This window comes from Monodelphis domestica, chromosome 3 (assembly GCF_027887165.1).
Source record: "Monodelphis domestica isolate mMonDom1 chromosome 3, mMonDom1.pri, whole genome shotgun sequence".
Lineage (NCBI taxonomy): Eukaryota > Metazoa > Chordata > Mammalia > Didelphimorphia > Didelphidae > Monodelphis > Monodelphis domestica.
The window spans coordinates 341,702,894-341,727,051 of record NC_077229.1 but is presented as its reverse complement, the minus strand read 5'-3'; the positions used below and the strand labels follow the sequence as shown (position 1 = coordinate 341,727,051).

General features: G+C 35.3%; 1 protein-coding gene across 23 annotated transcripts in view; it reads right to left on the bottom strand.

Annotated features, from left to right (window-relative positions):
- RALYL (RALY RNA binding protein like) overlaps positions 1-24,158 on the bottom strand; it is an 838,442-nt gene that overhangs the window by 20,677 nt on the left and 793,607 nt on the right. The window lies entirely within an intron of this gene.

The following is a 24,158-nucleotide window of genomic DNA, read 5'->3' as shown; positions in this document are numbered from 1 at the left end:
TTTATGATAATTGTTTTCCTTTTAATCTTAAGTACTAATTTTGGTAAACCCTTATCTTCTAAGAATAAATATTAATTATCAGTTCCAAGGTAGAAGATCTAGGTAATTGGGTTAAGTGACTTGCCCAGGGTCACACAGCTGGATGTATCCGAGACCACATTTGAACTAAGAACCTCCCATCTCCAGGTTAGCTCTCTATCCACTGAACCATATAGCTGCCCTTATGAACCAAATCTTATGTACTTAATACATTTTTTTCTAAGAAGGGGTTCATAATTATGACCAGATTACCAAAGGGATACATGCTGCAAAGTTAAGATCCCCTGCTGTAGAGGAATGTTCTTAGCAAACTGGGAGGACCCCATGTCAAGAATTTGTAGACATTATAGACTAGGGTCATAGTGGATGAGAAGGTGTGGATTGGGCTGCAATCTACACTGTTAGATGGAATACCTATAGGATCATCTATATCTACCAATATCTAGCAGCTAGGAGCCTGACTTCAGACTTTATTTTGCACTTTATGTTAGATTATATGAAGAGCAGCTATTTACAAACACAGAGAAGATAGTTTAAGTTGCTCAGAATTCAGTATTTTTGTATGTCAAGCATCTCAATGATTTTGAAATTGCCTTAAAATTTAAAATTACTTGAGAAATCTATAGGAAAATTTCTTCTTAATTGATTAACTTTCTTAGGAATTATTTTAAATTCCATGTAAATATCAGGGAATTTGAAGCTATTAAAATTATTATTGCTATATCTTCATCACAGCAAAGACAAGCAATCAATTTTAAAACAGATGATATGCCCTATTTCCCTACAAGAGACAAAATTATTTTCTATAGAACTTAAGAGATAGCTATCACTGGAACAATGGGCAATCAGGTAATTAGCTAAGGAGATGACAACACTACAAGCCAATTCTCCTAAATTATTGCTTTAAAAACCATTAAGGTAATGTTCAAATATTATGAAGAATTGGAACTTTTCTCTCATAACACTTTATAAAGCAGTCTTTTTTTTTTTTGACAATTAAGACACAGGCAAGTACCAAAAACTCAATAGTGGCACAGTTCTCATGGTTCGGAGCTTCTTCTAGGGGAAAACTTCATGTAGTAAGACCAAAATCCTTCAGGGTAAATATCTGCATGACTTAAGCTGGTTTATTGGTTAAAATGTGAGATTGGTTGACCAGCTAATGATCATTTAAAGATCATCTAATAATCCCTTAATGATTAACGAAAGGAGCTTTACCTAGCTAGCCCATGTATGGAGAAGATACTTAGTGAGACTATAGCACTGGGTCAGGTGGACATTCTTCTAATCCCCTCCACTGCCATAGAGAAATAAATGTATCTGCTCAGGGAGGTGCAGTGACTGACTTATAGCACTGGGTCGGTCATATTCCAAGTCTGAAGGACATTGACTTCTTTGGAACTTGAATTTTTTTATGCCCTTTGGTGATAGGAAAGTTCACAAAAATGTCTTAAGATTTTCCCTCTAGACCAGTCAAGTTCTGGCAACCATAACCTTGCTTTTAGGGTAAAAAATATATGCTGTACTACATGTCAGGGACCCTGCAGGTCTAAGCACAGACATTTTTACTAACCTCACATTATTACTGATGCTCCCCTGGTGGGGGGGGATGTGATACACAAAATGAGGTCAATACATTAAATACATAGAGAGCATGGAGTCACTAAAACTGTACCTACACATAGCCCCAAGATATTTTTTGTGTACCAAAAAACCAAACAGACACAGAAGGATATGTTTTAGGAAGTAAAATGCACAATATATATATATATATATATATATATATACATATATATATTTTTAAATTGAGGGTATCTCTTTTGATTTGGGAGGTTTGTAACTTAAGAAGAAAAAGTAAAAAACAGGAAGCGAATAGCTGGTTATGTAGATGACAGTCGTTGCTCTCTCTCTCTCTCTCTCTCCCCCCCCGCCCCCCCCCGAATGACCTAACAAATTTTTTTTTCTAAACCAATTTCAGATTTTGTTTTGTTTTAATGAACATATAAGCAATAACGAACCCAGCAAAAGAATATGCAATTTGGGAAGTATATGACAGGAAGAGAAGATGGTCTTCTGGTGAAAGAAATGGAAGATGGATGAACAGCCTGCGTGCTCTGCTGGTATACTCTCAATGTCAGGAGAAAAGCAAGGTTTCTATATGGTGATCTTATGGGAACACATAGACAAACGTTGCACAGAATGTGCAGGTAGTGATGACTGATGATCTGCATTGATGTAGAGAATATTTAAAATGATGAGATCATGGATCCAATTAGCTTTGAGTATTTTGGTATTTTTGGAGTTTGACCAAAGATCATAAAATGAAAGATTTTTGGCTAAGGCTAGAATGTATTTAATCATGACTGGAGAAAATGTGTTTGACTAGGGACTTGCAAATTTGATCAGGAGGACTTTAAATATAAAATAAGGAAATGCAAAGCTTTATAAATAGAGCAATATGAGAAGCAAATTAAAGGTAGTGACCTATAGAAGAATAATAGCAAAGAAAGTGGGCATTAATTTAAAGGAAATAGGGAGCGTAGTACTTATGACTTAAGATTCTTATAAATCACTGTGAAATTATGGAAGACAATGAAAGGACCTTCAAATTTTAAAGATTTGAATATGATCTGATATATCAAATTATGGTAAAATAAGATTCCTGCCTAGAATATGCCCTTGTTAAGGTATGCTTTGTTTTTGAAAAATAACAGTAAAGTCTAATAGAAGGGTTGGGGTGAATATCACTCAAGTGGAAAAAAGATATATACATCTTTATGGAATTGATTATTTTAGCGGAGAGAATATGGCTGAGAATAAAAGGAGAAGAAAAACAGTAGTGGTATTATGGTGGGAGTATACTGCCTGGCCAGATGGCAACAGAGATAACAGTTTCCCTGAAGCTAAAATGAAAGATACAGTATTGATGGTTAAACTATCCAGATAGTTGCTATAATTATGCTCTGCAAATAAATGTGCCTTGCTAACAGTTATGTACCTGTTGTGAGGCTGTTCCCCACATGTAGCATGTGTTTCAAAGGGAGGCAAAATAGACATTTCTAGTATCTTCTCTTTCACCACGCCTCCTACCTCTTCTCCAAGGGAGACTTTTCCTGCCAGGAGAGGAAGCAGGACATTGATGCTGAAAGCATGCCCATCAACTCTCCTCAGAGAGAGGGGGTACCAGGCTTGAATGCTATTCATCTGTCCTTTTAAATATTATCAACCTAGTGGATGTGATCTTCAGGTTCAAGCTAAACTTCTGATTGCTATTAACTGATAGGGAAGAAGAGCCCAAGCTTTCTCTGCAAGGCTTTACTATCTTCCCACCAAATACCAGTTCCTCAATGAACACATAGAGCAATTAATAAAGAATTCCACTTATCCAAAAAATAGCAAAACAGAAATTAGAGAAAGTAAACATTGAATATACATCAGATGACACAGGTTGAAGAAGCTTTTTTTTTAGGAGCAAGACAACTTGGTTCAACTAAGAATTGGAGTCCCAGATCCCATTCAAGCAGAAAATTCTCAAAGTCTCTAGGGTAGCAAGAGGAGAGTTAGGGACATTTTAGATACTGCCAGCTCCTCTCAAGTTGGCTTTTTCCCAGAGTCTCACTCTCTCTCTTCAGCAATCCGCATCTTCTCTGTTGAAGTTGGAAATCTAAAATGTCTGAAGCACTGAAAACAACTCAAAGAAATTGCAGAGAATCAAAGAATCTGGAACTATCCTCTCTCATGCTCTTGTCAGCTCCTTGCCACCCCTCATGCAAACAGAGCATTGCTCTTCACCAATGAGGAGAGACTCTAACACCAATGGGTTTTGAGACTCAAGTTACATTACATATTTCAGAAGATAGGAAAAGTAACAAAGAAAGATCTGGATCTAATTATGAACATTTAAGAAGTGTGAAGTTCAATGAGGATCAGGAGATAGTATGTCTAGATCATCACTGAATTGATGACAATCAAAACTGACAAAAGGTTTGGCAGTAGTAATATGTGTTTCATAGATTTAAGAAGGTGGATTTTTAGAAGTTCAAATAAATATTTGATAAATGTATATTAGGCATGAGGCCATATGGCTTGAAACTTTAAAAGGCAAGACAAGTCAAGGGAGATGGGTTGCTTTCAGGGAAAATAAATTGTAAAAAGACCACTGTGAATGATCCTGCATAGGGCAGAAAAAGAAGAGAAGTGTTAAGAAAGCCATCAAATTATTTGGAATTAATTTAAAAAGTACACATAAATAGAAGCATGAAAAATATAAGGAATAGTATCACAGATCTGTAAGAAAAATGTTTGAAAGGCTAAAGCCTTAAGTTGAGTCTTTACTTTCTTTCACCTCCAAATGCTAAGGACAAAACAGTTCATTTAAGATTAATATTCAAATAAGAATAGTACTTATTGTATAGGCCACTGCTTGATGTTGATAAACAAGAGAGAAAAAACCCAAATAGAATTTCTGAGTTGCTTCTGTCTCTCCTCCAGTAAAGTGGACAAAATGAATAAGGCTAAGAAGGACTTGAAACATAATTACGTTTTAAAATAGTAATTATCAAAAGTATTTTAAACCGGCTAAGAAATAGAAAAAAGGATTAGTTGAACAGACTAGATAAGGAAGAGTCAGAAACAATCGAACTCAATAACCCAGTGTTCAATAAACTCACCAACATAAATTACTTGGGTAAGAACTTCTTATTTGACAAGAACTGCTGGGAAAACTGGAAAGCTATTTGGCAGCTATTAAAATTGGATCGATATCTTATACCTTTTTGCCATGGGTATGCTCAAAATGGATTCACAACTTGAATATTGAGGCTTACAACATACAACAATTAGAAGACAATCAGATGAATTCCCACATTTCTTCATATCTATTCCCTTTTCTTTGGTTACATGGATAGTATTTAGTACAGGCTCTCCTCACATCTTACCCCAACCTTTCAAAGTCAGGGCTAAGGGAGAATTATTTAACAAACAAGGAGTAGAGATGATCACAACAGATAAAACAGATAATTTTGACTCCGTGCAATTAAAAAGCTTTTGCAAAAACAAAATCAGTGTAGCTCAGATAAGAAAGGAAGGCATCATTAATGGAGAGAAGATGTTGCCAGTTAGTTCTTATGGACAAGATGGAGAGATGTGGGTTAAATCAGTGCTGTCAAACTCAAAAATAGCTAACTGAAGGTCACATGCTGACAGAGAAAATTACAAATTAACATTATATGTATTATTTTATATTTTAATTTATTTTGTTTAACATTTCTTGATTATATTTTAATTTGGTTTTGGGAAGCACACAGGAGTTTTATAGGCACTAATGAGTTTTCTATATCTGGATTAGAATATAGGTAGGTTGTTTTGGAAATGGTAGAATGAGTGAGGTCAATTTGGAAGGAAGAGCTAAACAGGGTGCCTTAGGGATCTATTCTTGGCTCTAGGATGTTGAACATTTTTATCATTGACTTGGATAAAGCCATACAAGGTATGTTTGTCACATGTTCAGATAACATGATGTTAGGGTGCACGGCAGAAGGTCAGGATGCCCCTAAATCTTGAAAAATTAGAGAAATGGGCAGAATCTAATTAGATGAAATTTAATATAGATCAATCAACCAACAGGTATTTATTAAGCACTTATTCTGTGTCAGGTACAATGCTAAGTATTCTGTATCTAAAGACAAAAAATGAAGCTGTTTTTATCTTTATGGAGCTTCCAGGTTATTCAGAGAGAGAATTTGATATACAAAATTAATACAAGGTAAACTTTTATTTGGGAAAGGGCACTAGCAGATGGGGGAGATGGGGAAAAACTTTCTTTAGAAAGTATAGAGCTAAGCTTTGAAGGAAAATAGGGATTCTATAAGGTAGAATTGTGAAGGGAGAGGAAAATATAAAGTTCCACATTTATGTTAAAATAAAATATACTTTATAGAGACAAGGGGAATTTTGGCTAGATATGAGTTCCCAAGAAAAAGATCTGGAATTTTTGATGATCTGCAAACTTAATATGAGTAAACTCTGTTAAGTGACTGACGCAAAAGCTTATTCTATACTGGGCTGCTGTGAGCCAACATGTGAAAAGTAAGGCAAGAGATAATTCTGTTATACTCTGTCCCCATTGTATTACACTTGGAGTACTATGTTTTGCTCTGAGTACTACATTTAAGAATGGTATAGACAAACAAACATCTTAAAAGGTAATCAGGGTAGTCAAAGGCCTCAAGATAATACCACTTATTACAGAAACTTCAGAGACAATATATGGTGAATTGAATGCTGCATTTGTGGTCAGAAAGTTCAGGGTTTAAATATTTATATCTCTATCTCTATCTATCTACCTGTCTATCTACCTGTCTGTCTATCTATCTATCTATCTATCTATCTATCTATCTATCTATCTATCTATCTATCTATCTGTCTGTCTGTCTGTCTGTCTGTCTATCTATCTATCTATCTATCTATCTATCTATCTATCTATCTATCGATCTATCGATCTATCGATCTATCTATCAGTTTTGCAACCCAAGTCATTTAACTTCTCTGTTTCTTTATCCTTAAAATGTTGAGTTGGACACAATGACTTCTAACATCCTATAAAGTCCTAAATCTATGATTCCACAGACTAGGAAGGTTTAGCTTGGATAAGAGAAGACTTGGGGGAACATGGCAGCATTTTCAAGAATTTTAAGGGCTATTATTGAGGAAGTGAATATAATTGTCTGTTTGATCCCAGAAGGCATTAACAATAAAAAGGAGCAATGGATAGAAACCATAAAGAGGCAGGCTAAGTTTGTTTGTTTTATGAAAACAATTTCTAGTAATCAAAGTTTTCTATAAATGAAATGAGGTGTCTCATGAGATGGTAGGACCCTCCACTTTGGAGGTCTTCAAATAGAAACCGTATGGCTACTTTATAGATTTTGAAGACGCTTTTCTCATTCATATGAGAGTTAAATTGCCTCTGATTTCCTCTCCTACTTTTATACTGTGTAATTTTATGCAACTAATGTTGTGGGGATGACTTCTTCATCTGGAAATGAAAAGTAGAGTATGAAACACTTGAATATTTCTAGTGTAATGCAGTCATGGGGTGGGATGCCCTTTGACATGAACTTCCATAACTTCTCTCATTCATGTGGGCTACTCACTCTCTGGACTACTCTAGCTGGTTCTCATACTAACAAGTCTTGATTCCCAGAGAAACACCACCACCACATGGATATTATTAAATGGCTACTACTATCTACTCCCCTTATGATGGGGGAATATACTTTACCTACTTACCTACTTATATAACTATAGAACCCCCACTATGGCACTTCCATTTTTACAAAATTAACCACTCAAAATGATGCCAGTTACTCAGCAAAAAGTTGAAAGCAAGATAATCAATATATCCCAACTATGGGGGGCAGCTGAGTAGCTCAGTAGATTGAGAGCCAGGCCTACAGCCAGGCCTACAGACAGGAGGTCCTAGGTTCAAATCTGGCCTCAGACACTTCCCAGCTGTGTGACCCTGGGCAAGTCACTTGACCCCCATTGCCTAGCCCTTACCACTCTTCTGCCTTGGAACCAATACACAGTATTGATCCCAAGATGGAAGGTAAGTGTTTTATTAAAAAAATATATCCTAATTATGAAATATAATGCAAATGTAGAAATAATGTATTGTGAGGACAGCCTGAGGCCTCCATTGAGCAAAGCTCTGGAAAGCCTAAAGATCCCCAGAAGCAAAGCTCTGGAGGTAGCTATAGTTCAGCTAAAGTTAGACACATAGCCCATGCCTCACCTGGGGCTCCAAACCTCTCCTTTTCCACCCCTATTGCCATAATTGAATGTTCTTCCAAAAACTGCTGATGCAAGCATTCTCTGGGAATCTGGGTTAGATGGTCACATATTGACATACTGTTTTATCAGCCTATAGAAAACTCTGTCTAGATTTGATGAGTTAAACCAAAATCCTTTGTATCAAGTTTGTAAATTATGTACCTTCATCGTGTATGTGGAAACTTGTGGAAAATCCCTAGCTTGTTTTCCTTCCATAAAAAAGTCGATGTAACTTCCAATAAAGTGCTTCTGGTTGCTATCAGTGCCTCTAGCCCTCCTGACCCCCAAAGGTGTCTGTGTCATTTTCCTTGCTCCCTTTTAGGGACTCTTACTGGTCCTGACAACCTGGCCCTTAGTAGGCTTGACATGTATCATATTCTTCACATAGATTCTGTGGTCACATTCTGCCAACAATTCACTCAACACATCTGAGGGAGTGGGCACACACTGACATCTGACATAGAGGCAACTTAGTAAGGAAAACTCATGTTTGGAGAACTTACAAGTAGGGTTTATAGACTGTGTTATCATTGTATCATTGATTCATTCAGGAACATCTATACCAAGTTCTAGTTCTCTGCTTACTGATCTTCTTTTTGTCCTCACTGTTCTCCTACTGGACAAATCCAATTCTTTACCATCATCTTTAAAAGAGCCAATGAGAAAATGTTCAGTTCATTTATTGGCTTTAAGTTCCCTTTAGGCAGCAAAAGCAAAATTCATCAGATTTGCTTTTTCTAGGTATTGTAGACAAATTTAGCTAGCTCTTCTCTCATTAGGTTCAGAATAGTCTAATCAGCTAGCTTTTAATTTGTGTTTAATAAGAACCTGTTGACTGGCTGGGCAAGTTTAGAAGTCTCTAAATGGCAAACCTTCAAATCATCCCATCTATTTAGCTACTTGGAAATTGTTAAACCTAGACTAAATTGTTATTAGCTGACATACCACTTACTAAATCTCCTAGATACAGATTTGAGAGAGAGAGAGAGAGAGAGAGAGAGAGAGAGAGAGAGAGACAGAGACAGAGAGAGAGAGACAGAGAGACAGAGAGACAGAGAGAGACAGAGAGAGAGAGAGAGAGACAGAGAGAGAGAGAGAGAGAGAGAGACAGAGAGAGAGAGAGAGAGAGAGAGACAGAGAGAGAGAGAGAGACAGAGAGAGAGAGAGAGAAGGAAAGGGAAGGAGGGAAAGGAAAGAACTAAGAAAGAAGGAATTTGGATACCTCTAAAAGATGAAAGCCACATCCATCAAAAATACCTCAGATGGCGGGGGCAGCTGGGTAGCTCAGTGTATTGAGAGCCAGACCTTCTCTGGGCAAGTCACTTGACCCCCATTGCCTAGCCCTTACCACTCTTCTGCCTTGGGACCAATACACATTGATTCCAAGACAGAAGGTAAGGGTTTTAAAAAAATACTTCAAATTGGGGGAAGCTAGGTAGCTCAGTGTATTGAGAGACGGATCTAGAGATGGGAGGTCCTAGGTTCAAATTTGGACTCAGACACTTCTGTGAATCTTAAAAACTGCTCAAACTCTACCTTAAAACATTTGGTTAAGGTTATTACCATTTAAACAATGGAGGTACTTGATCAGGAATGTATTGGGAACTTTAAAATTACTCCACCCATAGTTAGGCATACTTTAGGGGAAGATAAAGTTGTAAACTCCTTCCTGAACAAAAGCCCTTAAGCTAAGTCTATTTTTAGATCTAATACAAAAGGGTGCTAAGTACCTATGAAGGTTAAATTAATCACTAAAAGGGCAAGCTTAGCAAAGAGATGTGAATTACTCAGAAGTTTTAGTCTACTCAGAGAAAGTGATAACAAGATGTGAATTAAGAAGGTGATAACAAGATTTGAATTAAGAAGGTGATAACAAGATGTGGATTAATAATGGTCAATCCTTTGGAAAACATCTACTGTGATTGGTAGATGTGAAAATTTAGGGGAGGTGACATAGGAGAAAATTCTCTTTAAAAGGAGCTGTCTGAACCAGTTCAAGAGAGTTTGAGTTAGTACAGCTTTGGTAGGTGAGTTGGAGTTCAGACTAGTTGGAGTAAGGGCTCTTGGTGGCTGAACTTAGTTGAGCTCAGGAGCTGAACTGGAGGGTCTCTCTGAACACTAGAGTTTTGCTTGGAAAGATCTTGTGGTGAGTGATTAAAGACTGACTTAGTTTCCTCTCTTAAAGAGAAAGGCCTAGGACATTTGGCCTATGCCCTAGCCTTTTCCTATTATTTCCTCTTACTCTGTCTCTCTCCCTTTCTTTAATTCCTTCATTTATATTAATTAAAATCTCCATAAAACTCAGTTGACTTGGGTATTTCATATTTGGGAATTTTTCCCATGGCGACCACTTATTTTTGATATAAAATCAAGATGCTAAAAATTATCTTTACAGTTTTGGCAATTTAATTAACCATATTTTCTCAGTCACAGTTTATGGCAACCACTCTTTTGTCTGTAACACTTCCTAGTTGTGTGACCCTGGGCAAGTCACTTAACCCCCATTGCCTAGCCCTTACCGCTCTTCTGCCTTGGAGTCAATACACAGTATTGACTCCAAGATGGAAGGTAAGGGTTTTTTTTTTTTAAAAAACAACAAACCCTCAGATGATACTAGTTTTAGAAAAGATAGTATTAGGTGAGATTTCTCCTTTTGATTCTTTCCAGTTTGAGGTAAATTTCTCTATGAGTCCATGATCTTGGCTCCAATTTTCATATTTTTCCCTTAAGCTTTTAAGAATTGCCAAATGATTTCTACTTGTAGAGCATGTTGCACTTTCAGATCGTCCCATTTTAGTAGAGATTTTTATGACATTGTTAATAAAGAATCGAACAGATTCCCAAAATAAATATTGTATCTACATATGTTTCTGTAGAGCTGATTGATTTAGTTGAATAAAACATTCAGAGGCCAGCTGGCAGATTTCTCTGGCTTGTACCCCAAATCTCTTGAGGCTATTCAGAAAAATTTTAGAATAGAAATGCAACATTTTATTTCATAGGAAGTTAGACTTCTAATATAGAAATGCATGTTCTAAACTGTAATGTGTGGGCTATCTAAAATTCATTTAGTTGTAAACTGAGAACTTGATTGAGGTATAAAGAAGTTAGAAAACACTGGTCTAATATAAGGTGAAATATCTTTTAAGATATATGAATCATTTGGCTCCTAAGAAGAAAAATAAATCAAATTAGAAAAAATGAAATGTATTTAATAAAAGTGTGAAGAAATACAGTTTTTGAGTAAGATGTGAGATATAGGGGTAGGAAATGAATAAATAAAAATACTAAAATTGCCTTTTAAAGGATATAAGGCGATAGCCTTTTTTCCCTAGGTGAACATTTCGATCACTGAAAGCACAAAGAAAAGCTTTTATATACTAAAAACTTACTAATGCAAATATAGAGAAACATTTTTAAGAGGTGCAGAAAGTTAAGAGGATTGGTTTGAGGAAGGAGGAATAGTTAAGGCTTCAGGGCATTATGATCCCTCATCTCATTTGCGTGTAGCTATATTTAGGCTTAAGTGGTTAAAAACTCAGAAAATGATTAATCAAAAGGAACTGTTTGGAGACTCTGGGATGATTAAATAAGGACTGCTGGATTCATAACTAATAGAAAAGGGGAGTTCATGAATTTCTGCTTCCTCAGGGAAAGGTGAGTCAGTACTTAGAAGCTCTGGCTTCAGCTTTGGAATTGGTGGAGAAAAAATGGGTGCAGGTGTGTAGAATTAAGCCTGAGAGAGAATTTAACAGAAAGCGGAGATTCTAGATCTGGCAAAACTGTGAAGAAATTGATGGTAGGAAATTTGTCTGACAAGAAGACTTTAACTATTCATTCCCGAAAGGCTGCTCATTGGAAATCAGATGTTTTACCCTCTGGAGCCATCTATGGCTTTGGGTAAGACGAAGCTTATCAGAAGTAGCTATTTCTTTGTTCTGAGCTCTCATATTTAAGAGGGAGAAACAAAAAAAAATGGACAAGATAGGCTTTGCCCCTGATTTATTGTTGGATTGTAATATGTGCCTGTCAGTGTACTAAATGTTGGTAATAAAGAAAAAATGCAATTGACTGCCATTCCAATATTAGAGAATCATTACTTTGGACCTAGAAATTTTTTTATTTCACACTTTAGGACTCAATTGTAAAAATACAAATATTGTGGGATGCATTAGGCTATATATGCTTATTTAAAGCTGAATAGAACTTCAGAAATTATTGAATCCAATTCTATTTGAGTCCTATTTGCATATAAGGAATGGGTAAAACTAGGTATACATGGTAAGATACCCATATATAAGAAACACTCATGTGCAGGCCAACTCAAGGTCTGATACTGCAGAGGCACCAAGGTCCTTTTTTGATACCATTCTGTTCTGGAAAATGAGGCCCTGAGAGATTAAGTGACTGAGACTGAGGACATATAGTTAGTGAAGAAGACCCTGACAAAATGGGCCAGTAATTAGGTGTTTGGTTGTCAGAGGGGTTCAAGGAAGAATTCTTCCAGGAGTTGGCTTTGTTAATAATATACTATTCCTGTGGTATGGTCAAATAAATATTAAAAAACTAATATAGTTGTCTTAATACACATTTACACATATCCACCAAAGGGCGGTTTTGATATCACATTATATTTAAAGATGACTGTTGCTTGTCAAAGGCTTGGCCAACAGAATCCAAACTTTTACCTAAGTTACAGTTTGAAATTCTTTTTAACTCTACTATGTCCCTAACTTGTTAGGATAGGTCTCTTTTGTCACTTAAGGAGCTCTGCAAGGCAGAGATGAAGAGATTGCCATGAAAATTAAGTTTGGGGTAAGGCAAAAAGGGATTGAGCAGAGATCTAATTCCTTTTAAAAAAATTAATGAATTAATTTATTACATTAAAATACTCAGTTAACTCCTTCCCTCTCGTTACTCCATTAGAAAAGACATCATTTGACAAAAAGGTTTATGTATATAATTGTAGAAAAAGCTAAAAAAGAAAACTCCTCCTCACTCTGATCTTTCTAAAACTTTAAACAAAAGCAACCAGTTTCCCCTGGCTGAAATTAACTCACTTTCTTTTCACTGCCCTCATTCACCACCCCTCATTCATAAAAGAGAATGAGTCCTTCCTAGGTGCCGATTGGTCCTTATATAGACCAATCCCGCACCAGGAAGTAGGGAGGGGTGTGGCAACCTAGCAAGGGATTGATCTAATTCAAGACCAATCCCCTATCTTCCCTTTCTTTAAGGTCAAATTTAAGTGTCACCTGGATCATGAAGTCATCTCTGAATATCTTCTCTTCCCCAATCTTCCACTCTCCCAGAATCTGAAGGTAATCTTTACCTACTCAAAACCTATTTCTATTTTGCCTACACCTCATCTTTGCTCTTTTCTCCTTTCTTATACATAGTTATTGTCATTCATGTATTTCCATCAATAAGATCCTTGAGAACAAGTTCTGATTCACCCCTATCTTTCTATCCCCAGTGACATGTACAGTGCACAACAGACATCTAATAAAGTTTTAAGTTTAATTAAATTGCATAATAATGATATTTTAAAAACAACAACATACTTAAGCAAGTCCTAATTGGAGGTAAAGGTTGTAATCTATTTGATTTTTTTTTCAGATTTGCTTTGTATTCTTTTTAGCTTGCCACTTTTTAAGCACAGAAGTGTTCAAATGAACTCTAAAAGACTTATTTCACATTTTTTCTTTATTAATTCCTCAGAAGTTTTGGGGGAACAACTATAAAACACACATCTTGTTATTTATTATAATTATATTATACTTCAAAAAGTTAATCATTAGATTATTATCTGAATTTTAAAAATTTTCTTACAAATATGGTAAATTGAAGAATATAAAAAATTATAATGTGATAAGTATTCTTATATTCTAGTTGATAAAAATGCTTACTAGGCTTCTCAAGGTCTTAACTTTCATCTGATCCTACTGTGGATACATGCACTTCTTCCATATTCAGAGGCCATTCTAAAAGCTGTAAAGATTTATGAAGGAAGATGCCTAGGTAGAGTATAAATGAGAATGCTGATTAGTTTTCATCTATGAGGTTTTTTTTTTAAATAACTATGAAAGTAGCTGGGTGAAGGAACCACAAAGTGTAGATAGGAGAATGCGAAATAACTTCTCTAATTTAGTTTGATAAAACCCCATGTTATTCCATAAAAAAAATCTAAAGGACTAACTCCAAAATAATGAGCCAGGGGATGGTAAAAGGTCAGGCCCTTTGGGATAATTAATTTCTATCCCAGTGTGGTCTAGTCTGTCGTAATGTATATTAAATTGAAAAAGAGGGCATGCTTTTCTTTCCTTCAATTCTTAACTTAATGAAATGCCTTTATGACTTTTTCCATTTCTCCCGTCACAGATTATTAGATTCAGTATAGCCTTGCAGGTACAATGCATTAGTTTCCGTCAGATACACTGCTGCTAATGACTTTCTTAGCTTACTCAAGTACAAACTTCTTGAACTGATATTCATCATGGCAACAACCAACTTTTACCTATTCATTTATCTTTGGGATGAAGGGCTTTTAAAAGTTCATTGTACCCAATATTCCCAGTGGTAGTGAGAAAAAGTTCAATAAAATTTGATGTATTCAGAACACCGGGGAAATTGTCCAATTGTATTTTGGACATTAAAAAAAATCCAGATCCAGTGAAAACGTTTTTTTTTTTTTGCTAGCAATTTATCAGATAAAATACTTAGACCCAGGAGCTTAAAAGCCTCTGGAAAAAGTTGCAGAATGTGATGAGCACACAGTAGATTTGACTGATCAGTCTACTAATCTTGTAATTTTTATGGAAAAAATGGCCTTAGGAACTTCAGCTGATGTGACTAGAATGTCAAACATCCTTGGTTATGTTTGACATGATTAAGTTGCCATCTATATTATTCTGAGTGAGAGTTTTCATGTTATATAGCTGGCCAATAAATGTCTTCTAATGTTTCTTTATGAGACATTTCATTTGTTTTGAACTTGATATATCTTGAAATAAAGGAAAATCCATTACTCAAGTCCCTACTATTCTTTGTAGATTTAATATCATAGGAAATAGAAGGTACTACTATGATGTGGCACTGGTAGAAGGAATTATATTAAGAAATATTTTATTTGATCATCCATGCTGCGATGATCATGGAAAATGGATAAAATGAATCTTTATTTTATTAGGGAGCTAAAATTCATATTCAATAGAATGAAGGAAATCGTTTATGTGTCTGCTTTTGTGTTATAAAGGAAATAAGTAATGCAACTGCTTAAGTTTCTCCCAGTAAAATGTGGGGCACTAACTTGAGCTAACATTTATGTTTGGATCTGAAAAGAGCACAAATATAAAAGATCAGAGAGGGTGCCTAGATGATTTACTGGATAGAGTACTAGATCTGGCATCAGGAAGATTGGAGTTCAAATATAGTGTCAGATATTTACTAGCTGTGTGACACTGGGCAAGGCATTAAACCTCTATCTCAATTTCTTCATCTTCAAAATGGAGACAATAATAGTACTTATCTTTCACAGGGTAAATGAGACACCATTTATAATGTGTTTTGCAAACTTGATAATATTAACTATCATTATCATCACAAGGAAATAGAATGTTCTTATACAACATATAGTAGAGACCAAAGACAGTGTGAAGAAAAGGGAAATGAGTATTGGGGAAAGGTGGCTAAAATGTTATTTCTATGGCTAGTATGCTATTTTGAATATCTTTTACAAAAGCTATTTGGAGAGACTTTACATTTTCCAATAAGCTAGATGTAATTCCAGTTAAAATGATCTTTTAAAAAGTCACTTGTAACCTCAGAGGCAAGACAGTCTATGATAAGCCCAAAGATCCCAGCTTTTGGGACCACAATCCACTATTTGATAAAAATTGCTGGGAATATTGGAAGACCATATGGGAGAAATTAGGTCTGGATCAACATCTCACACCTTACACCAAGATAAACTCTGAATGGGTGAATGACAAATATAAAGAAGGAAACTATAAGTAAATCAGGTGAACACAGAATAGTATACTTGTCAGATCTTTGGGAAAGGAAAGATTTTAAGACCAAGCAAGAGTCAGAAAAAAATCACAAAGTGTAAAATAAATAATTTCGATTACATTAAATTTAAAAGGTTTTGTACAAACAAAACCAATACAACCAAAATTAGAAGGGAAGCAACAAATTGGGAAAAAAATCTTCATAACAAAAATCTCTGACAAAGGTCTAATTACTCAAATTTATAAAGAGCTAAACCAATTGTACAAAAAAATCAAGTCATTCTCCAATTGATAAATGGGCCAGGGACATGAATAGGCAATTTTCAGATAAAGAAGTCAAAACTATTAATAAGCACATGAAAAGTGTTCTAAATCTGTTATAATCAGAGAGATACAAATCAAAACAACTCTGAGGTATCACCTCACACCCAGCAGATTGGCTTACGTGACAGCAAAGGAAAGTAATGAATGCTGGAGGGGATGTGGCAAAGTTGGGACATCAATGCATTGTTGGTGGAGTTGTGAATTGATCCAACCATTCTGGAAGGTAATTTGAAACTATGCCCAAAGGGCGATAAAAGACTGTCTGCCTTTTGATCCAGCCATAGCACTGCTAGGTTTATACACCAAAGAGATAATAAGGAAAAAGACTTGTACAAGAATATTCATAGCTGCGCTCTTTGTGGTGGACAAAAATTGGAAAATGAGGGGATGCCCATCAATTGGGGACTGGTTGAACAAATTGTGTTATATGTTGGTGATGTAATACTATTGTGCTAAAAGGAATAATAAAGTGGAGGAATTCCATGGGGACTGGAACAACCTCCAGGAAGTGATGCAGAGTGAAAGGAGCAGAGCCAGGAGAACATTGTACACAGAGACTGATACAATGTGGTACAATGGAATGTGATGGACTTCTCCATTAGTAGCAATGCAGTCAGTGATCCTGAACAACTTGGAGGGATCTACGAGAAAGAACACTATCCACATTCAGAGGAAAAACGGTGGAGGCAGAAACACAGAAGAAAAACAATTGCTTGAATACATTGGTTGAGGGGATATGATTGGGGATGTAGACCCTAAATGAACATCCTAGTACAACCATCAACAACATGGAAATAGGCTCTGATCAAGGACACATGTAAAACCCAGTGGAATTGCGCCTCAGCTATGGGAAGGGTGGAGGGAGGGAAAGAATATGATTCTTGTAAGCAAGGAATAATGCTCTAAAATGACTAAATAAAATTTTCAAAAAAAAGTCACTTGTAGCAAATTTTCAACTGCCAAATCATAAGCGACTTATTTTTCATGAGTAGCTGACATATCAATAGAACTCCTGCTCTCAAATTAAAAAAAAATGCACTAGGAAGCATGCTTATATATGCACCTCTCTTAGAAGATATTTTATTCATCATTACTATAATTTTTCTTCTGGAACTGTAATAGTATATCATGCTTATTAATACTTTCACAGTTTTTTTAGACTGTAATACAAGTAACAGTAATGGTTACTTGTAGTTTATTTTAACTTCAGGTTCTCTAGGTGATTGGTATGCTAAAACCATTTAAGGTATTTGGTCAAAAATATTTGAAAGTGAAATTTTATTTAGTATTTTTTAGTTAGCACCATCAGACTCAGAGATTTCAATTAACTTAGGAACCATTTTTCTGTCACTAAACTATAGATCCCCCTCTACTAATTCTCTAAGTTTTTTCCTTGTTCTTTTTCCATCACCACCAACCTAACCCTAAGCCTCAAGAAATTCTGACCTTACTTCCTGTCTTGTTGATCAACAAATTCTCCTTAAACTGAACCAAGAGAGAATCATAGAATTTCTGAGTTAGAAGAACTTTGAGGTGATCTTGCCATTATAATATCTTAGTCATCTGGCCTCTGCCAAAAGATGCAAAACAAAGGAGAAGCCTCTTATTTCCCTTTGCAGCCCATTTCACTTTGGAATAGCTGTTAATTATTGGGAAGATTTTTTTGTAATCATCAAACCAAATCTGCTTTCAATTAGGTTCCACAATTGATGTTGGTTTGGTCTTCTGGGGTTTAGCACATGGGAGCCCTTCAAATACCTGAAGACTGATATCATGTTACACCGTAGTCCTCTCTTGATCAAGGGAAACATGAAGTTCCATCCTGTGATCATCATACAGAATGGTCTAAGGGTTCCTCATTGTATTGGCTGTCCTCCTCTAGATGCTTTCCAGTTTATCAATATCATTCTGAGAATTTAGCACTCAGAACTGAATGCAATACTTTATTTGTGATCTAAACGGAACAGAGTACAGTGGAACTGCCAAGTCTCAGGGTTTGGGAAATGACATTCTCTTAAGTGAAGTGCCCATCTTATAGTCAGCACTTAATAAATACTTGTTGACTTAAGATCACATTAGCTGTTTTTCTTTCAAGTTAACCTATAACTCAGTGAGCTTGCTGTCTACTAAAATCCTGAGGTCATATCTTATCCATGCTGGACCTAAGAAACTTTCCTTCCTTCCTTTTTCCTTTTCTCCCCCTTCTTTTTTATTCATTGCTAATAGTATGAGGAATCTTAGACTATTATGTATGATGTTCATGGGAAGGAACTTCATGTTTCCCTTGGTCAAGAGAGGATTGACTCTTAAAGATGGTTTAAAAAAGTTTTTTCCCAAGAAATTAAGGGAGAGAGTAATAATATGAGGTGCAAAGCTTAAGATGGTCTCCTTTATACAGGAATAGAGATGTTCTTCTTTTGGACTCTGACTTATTCTTTATACATGTTGTCCTTCCTTCTCCTCTCCCTATTTAGTGGGGACACAGAAAGGAAAGAAACAAGTCTGAGCTACTTCAGTGAAACTCATCTGTGAAAAACACAACCAGGTAAAAAACTCTATTCAGCAAGAAAATGGTGACACATTTGGAGGGATATAGTCATATATATGAATTCTTGATGTAGTCTTTCCCAGTTCATTTTGGCATAGTAAATAGAATGAGAAAAAAATTAAATGAGGAAAGCTACTTTCTGAAAAGAGTTCTTTTAAAAAGTCAGATAGCTCAATTATAATCCACACATTGATATGAACTTAATTCATTTTATTGCAAACATGAAAACTCAAAATATGTTCCATGCCTCACTGACCATCAATTGATCTAGATTCCTTAAGGAATTAAATGTTGAAGATCTGACTATCTAGTATTTATCTCTAATCCTGTTCTGTAGGTACAACAATTTAGTAGTCTGAACTCCAAATTAGGCTATGTTGTCTGACAAAGTTCTGAAAAGTCGTCCCAAATGCATACTTTTCTTTTTTATAATTGAGAACTCTCCTAGATGATTCAGGATGTATGAGCAACTATTACATCAAGCAACAAGTACTTGCTATGCATCTACTCTTTGCCTGGCACTCAACTAGGCAGTAGGGATATAAATATAAAAGAGAAGGGGAAGCTGGGTAGTTTAGTAGATTGAGAGTCAGGTCTAGAGATGGGAGGTTCTGGGTTCAAATCTGGACTCACACACTTCCCAGCTATATTAAACCCCCAATGCCTAGCCTTTACTGCTCTTCTGTGGAGTATTGATTCTAAGACAAAAGGTAAGGTTTAAAAAAATGAAAAAACAAACAAATATAGAAGAATCATATTCTCTGTTCTTAAGGAGTTTACATTCTACTATGCCAGATACAACATATATACAGATGAATAAATACAAGATAGGGAGGATTGAGTGCCCAGCCTGGAAATAGGAAGACACATCTCTCTGAATTCAAATCTGGCCTCAGACACTTACTATGTGTTTGAGTCATGTGACTGGGCAAATCATTTAAACCCTATTTGCCTCAGTTTCCTCATCTGTAAAAAGAAGAAAATATAAAATGAAGGAAATGGAAAACCATTTTAATTTTTTTGCCAAGAAAAACCAAATAGGGTCACAAAGAGTTTCACTGAAATACTCAACAACCACAAACAAATACAAGATATAGGAATTAAGAATGTTTGTGATTTCACTGGTCTTTGGAGGAACTTTTCTGCAATTTATGATCTTAGAGAACTGCTTAGAGTCCTGGGCAGGGAAGTGACTTGTCTGAGGGCCACACAGCCAGAATGTGTGAGAGGCAGGTCTTAAAAACAAGTCTTTACTGGCTCTGAGCCTTCTCTCTTCCACTAGGCAACACTGCTTCTTAACCTATGAACAGAATAAAAACCCCTGTAATTTTTTTTAAGAAGAAAAACTAATGATTTAGAGAAAACATTCTGAGGATACTCTTGTAGGGAGACAGAGTTTCCAAGAGATGGATATTTAGTGATGAGAACATTCCAGGGATGGGGCACAGAGTGTGCAAAAATCACAAGGCTGGGAGATGAAATGTTAGGTATGGGGAACAGCAAGTAGGCCAGAATTAACAATGTGATTGCATTCAGCCTGAAAAGATAGGTTGGACCTAGTTTGCAAAAAAGCTTTATAAATGAAATGAAAGAATTTTTATTTTTTATCATAAAAGTAATAGAAACATCTAGACAAATTTATTTTTATTATGTTGGGCTATTCCAGATATGTGTTTCTATGTTATTGCCATGATGAGAATATCTGTCCATACACAAGTCTAGATGAGGGATTCTTAACTTTTTTATGTCATGGACTACTGTGGCAGTCTGGGAAAGCCTTCCTCAAATAAATGTTTGGAATGTATAAAATAAAGTTCATGGGATCACAAAGGGAGTCAATCAGATTGAAATATAGTGATGAAAAATGTAAAAAGCAAGCTCACAGATGCTTGGTTAGAAACAGCTGATCTAGAGGGACAATATACAAATGGCCTGTGTAAAAAACACCAAGATTGGAGATGGTTACTCTCAAGATTGATTTTAATCAAGTTTCTAAGTGCTACTCTCAATTTTTTTTACCATATCCTTTGTTCTTATACATGAGTGTTTTATCTTTTGCTTACCTATAAAAAGGAAAATCACCTTTAAAAATTCTGTAAGTTTTAACTTTTCTCTGAGCATTTTAACAGCCTTGTGCTAAACTGTACCACCTCAACCAGGATAAACACCGGAGAACACCTCTCTCTCGATTTATATGTTTGTGTGTATGTGTATATATATATGCATATATCATATATTATTTAAAGGATGCTAAACATAAGAAAAGCCCTCATAAATAATCTTCTACTACAACAACAATGCAAGTTATGGGCAAAGTAAAAAAAACAACCCACAGTTAAATCACTTTTACTCCCTGATCCCTAAAAAGTATAACTTTTAAAACTCCATTTTACTTAAAAAAAAAAAAAACACAACCCCAAATCATGTGACCATGGAAAAATATTCTAAAAAACCCCGAACAACCCCCAAACCTTTGTATTTATTTACATTTTCATCACTATCCTTTGAGAGTATTAGTATTATGAAGTAATTTTTTTAGTTCCATTTTGCCTTAGCATTATTTTAGCTAAATGAAAAACAGCTTCTCATTTCTTAACTCTCCTCCCTATTCAGAGTGAATTGTTGGACCAGCTGATTGTCTGGATTAGAATTCCTGAAACTTTCTATGCTGGGTTCAAAGGGAAATTTTTTATTTTATTTGAGTCTAGGCTCTGGTTTCATAATTTTGCCTTTCAAACTCAAAGCAAGATTCAAATTTACATTTCTATCACAGAGTCACCTCAAGTCACCAAATCCTTCACTTGTTTGTTGTTCAAACCGTACAGAAAAACCACAACCTCTATTTTTCTTGTATTGATACACAAACTTTATTTTTTATTTTTTACAAACTTTATATTTGAAATAGCTGGCATTTCTCTTCAACTTCTGGGATTCTTTTCTTTTTTATGTCTAGAAATGGCACTTTGGAAAAAAATAAAACCTTTTATCTTCCCTTTTGGTTTTCTAAATTGCCTTGAGGTATGGCTAACTTACTTAGACCACTTCATGTTTATATTTTTATCACTCTTGGGAAGGAATAATACAGAACTCTTGAAAAGCAATAGAACAGAGTTCTGACTGATATAGTAGTGCTAAGTGGCCTTCTGTAGCCTCCTCTTTTTTTTTTAAACCCTTACCTTCCTCCTTAGAATCACTATGTATCAATACTGTGTATTGGCTCCAAGGCAGAAGAGTGGTAAGGGCTAGGCTATGGAGGTTAAGTGACTTGTCCAGGGTCACAAGGCTGGGAAGTGTTTAAGGCCAGATATGAACCCAGTTCCTCCCATCTCTAGGGTCTCCTCAGTTTCTTAAAGACGCCTCTTTGGATTATCTGAGTAGAAGAAATAGTTCTATTTAAAGTAAAAATTGTGGGTTCCACCCCTTTTTTAAAAAGAAAATATTTGTTACAATATAGGTTATGGTGGACAACTTTCAAGGAATATATATATATATATATATATGTATATATATATTATATATTTGTATATATGGAACATATCTCCATTAATGTCCTACTATAATAGTTCACCACAGAATGAAGGTGATTCTTGGTTCTTGAAGGCTGCCATGTTTGAGAGTAAGCTCTTGTGGGTCCTGCCAAGCTGGAAAGTTTTCACAGACAGGGTAAGTAGCTGGTTCTGCTACTTGAAGACCAGTTTAATCAATCAAGAAGCATTTATTAAGTGCCTACTATGTACCAAGCCTTGTGAATATACATATAAAAATGAAATAGTTTCTTCCCTAACAGAGCTTACATCTTGAAAGGTAGAACAAACTGAACATATAAGTATATTTAAAATAAAGATATATAGGACATGTAAGTAAGTATTAGGCCTATTGAGTCTCATGAAGTGGAAGTAATCTATAAATGTTTGCAATGCTAAAAAATGCATCAATAAACCTTCTTAAAACAAAAGTAAAGAGAATAAAAAGAGTGAGGAAGGAGTACACACTGGTGAGTGTGATTGCTGAGGGACTAGGGCCCTATCAGCTGGGGTCACTACCAAGAGAGTGGAGTCCCAGGTTGTTATATATAAGATCAATCATGGACTAGGATTTGAGTGAGAGATCAGGTGCACACCTGATCTTGGACTATAAAAATTAGAATAATTAAATAGGATCCAGGAAAAAGCAAACATAGTAAAAAAATTCTGAACATAAGGTAAAGTATCTAGGAACCCTGAAATTCCAGCAAAAAGCCAATAATTAAGTCTATTGGTCTGGTCACCAAAATAATACATACATAAATAAAAATGAGCAAGCAAAGAAGAAAGAACCCTACCATTGATAGTTACTATGGAGACAGAAGAAAATGGATAATGAAGTAAAAAATACTTACTTCAAAGACAGCAAAGAAATACAAACAATGGCTACAAGCTCAAAAAGAGCTTTTATAAGAGCTTTAAAATGACCTCAAAAACCAAATGAGTGAGGTGAAGGAAATATTTGGAAAAAAATAAGAGCAATGCAAGAAAATCAAGAAAATTATGAAAGATGACCCAAATGGAAAAAAGAGATTCAGAAACTCATAGAAGAAAATAAAGTATTAGTAACTAGAACTAGAAAAGGAGAAGCTAACAATTTCCTAAGACAACAAGAAATAATAAAGCAAAATAAAAGGAATGAAATAATAGAAGAGAATATGAATCCTCTTATCACAAAAAATTATGAACTGAAAAATAGATAAAGGAGAGAAAATATGAGAATAGCTAGGCTCTCAGAAAGTTAAAATAAAAAAGAGTTTAGACACCATACTCCAAGATCCAGGAAAATTTCAAAGAAATACTAGAATCAGAAGGTAAAATGGAAATTGACAGAATTCACCTCCTTAAAAAGACCCAAAGATGAAAATACACAGGAACACCATTATTATGTTCTGTAGCAACCAGGTTAAGGAGTAAATACTATAAGCAATAAGAAAAAGAACAATTAAAATATTGTGGAGCTATAATCAGAATAACATAACCAGAATAACACTTACTAGCTGCAATGTTAAAAGAACAGGGGATATGGAACACAGCATTTCTTAGAGCAAAATAAATTGAGCTTACAATCAACAATAACATATTCAGCAAAGATGAGCATAATTATAAAAAGTAAACTATTAATATTTAACAAACTAAAGGAGTTTCAACTATTCTTGGAGAAAAATCCAGAACTCAGCAGAAAAGCTGCCCTATACAATATACAAAGGCAATGAAAAACTAATCCCAAGTAAACCAAAATGTCCAAGTGTTTGATTTTATATAAGAAAATGTCATTGATGGCCTCTGGGAATGGCATCATTACCTGGGAATTTTAAAGAGGGTGTGTATGGATAGAAGTCTCAAGGTTGAGGTGAATGTAATGAATTGAATGAGCTTACA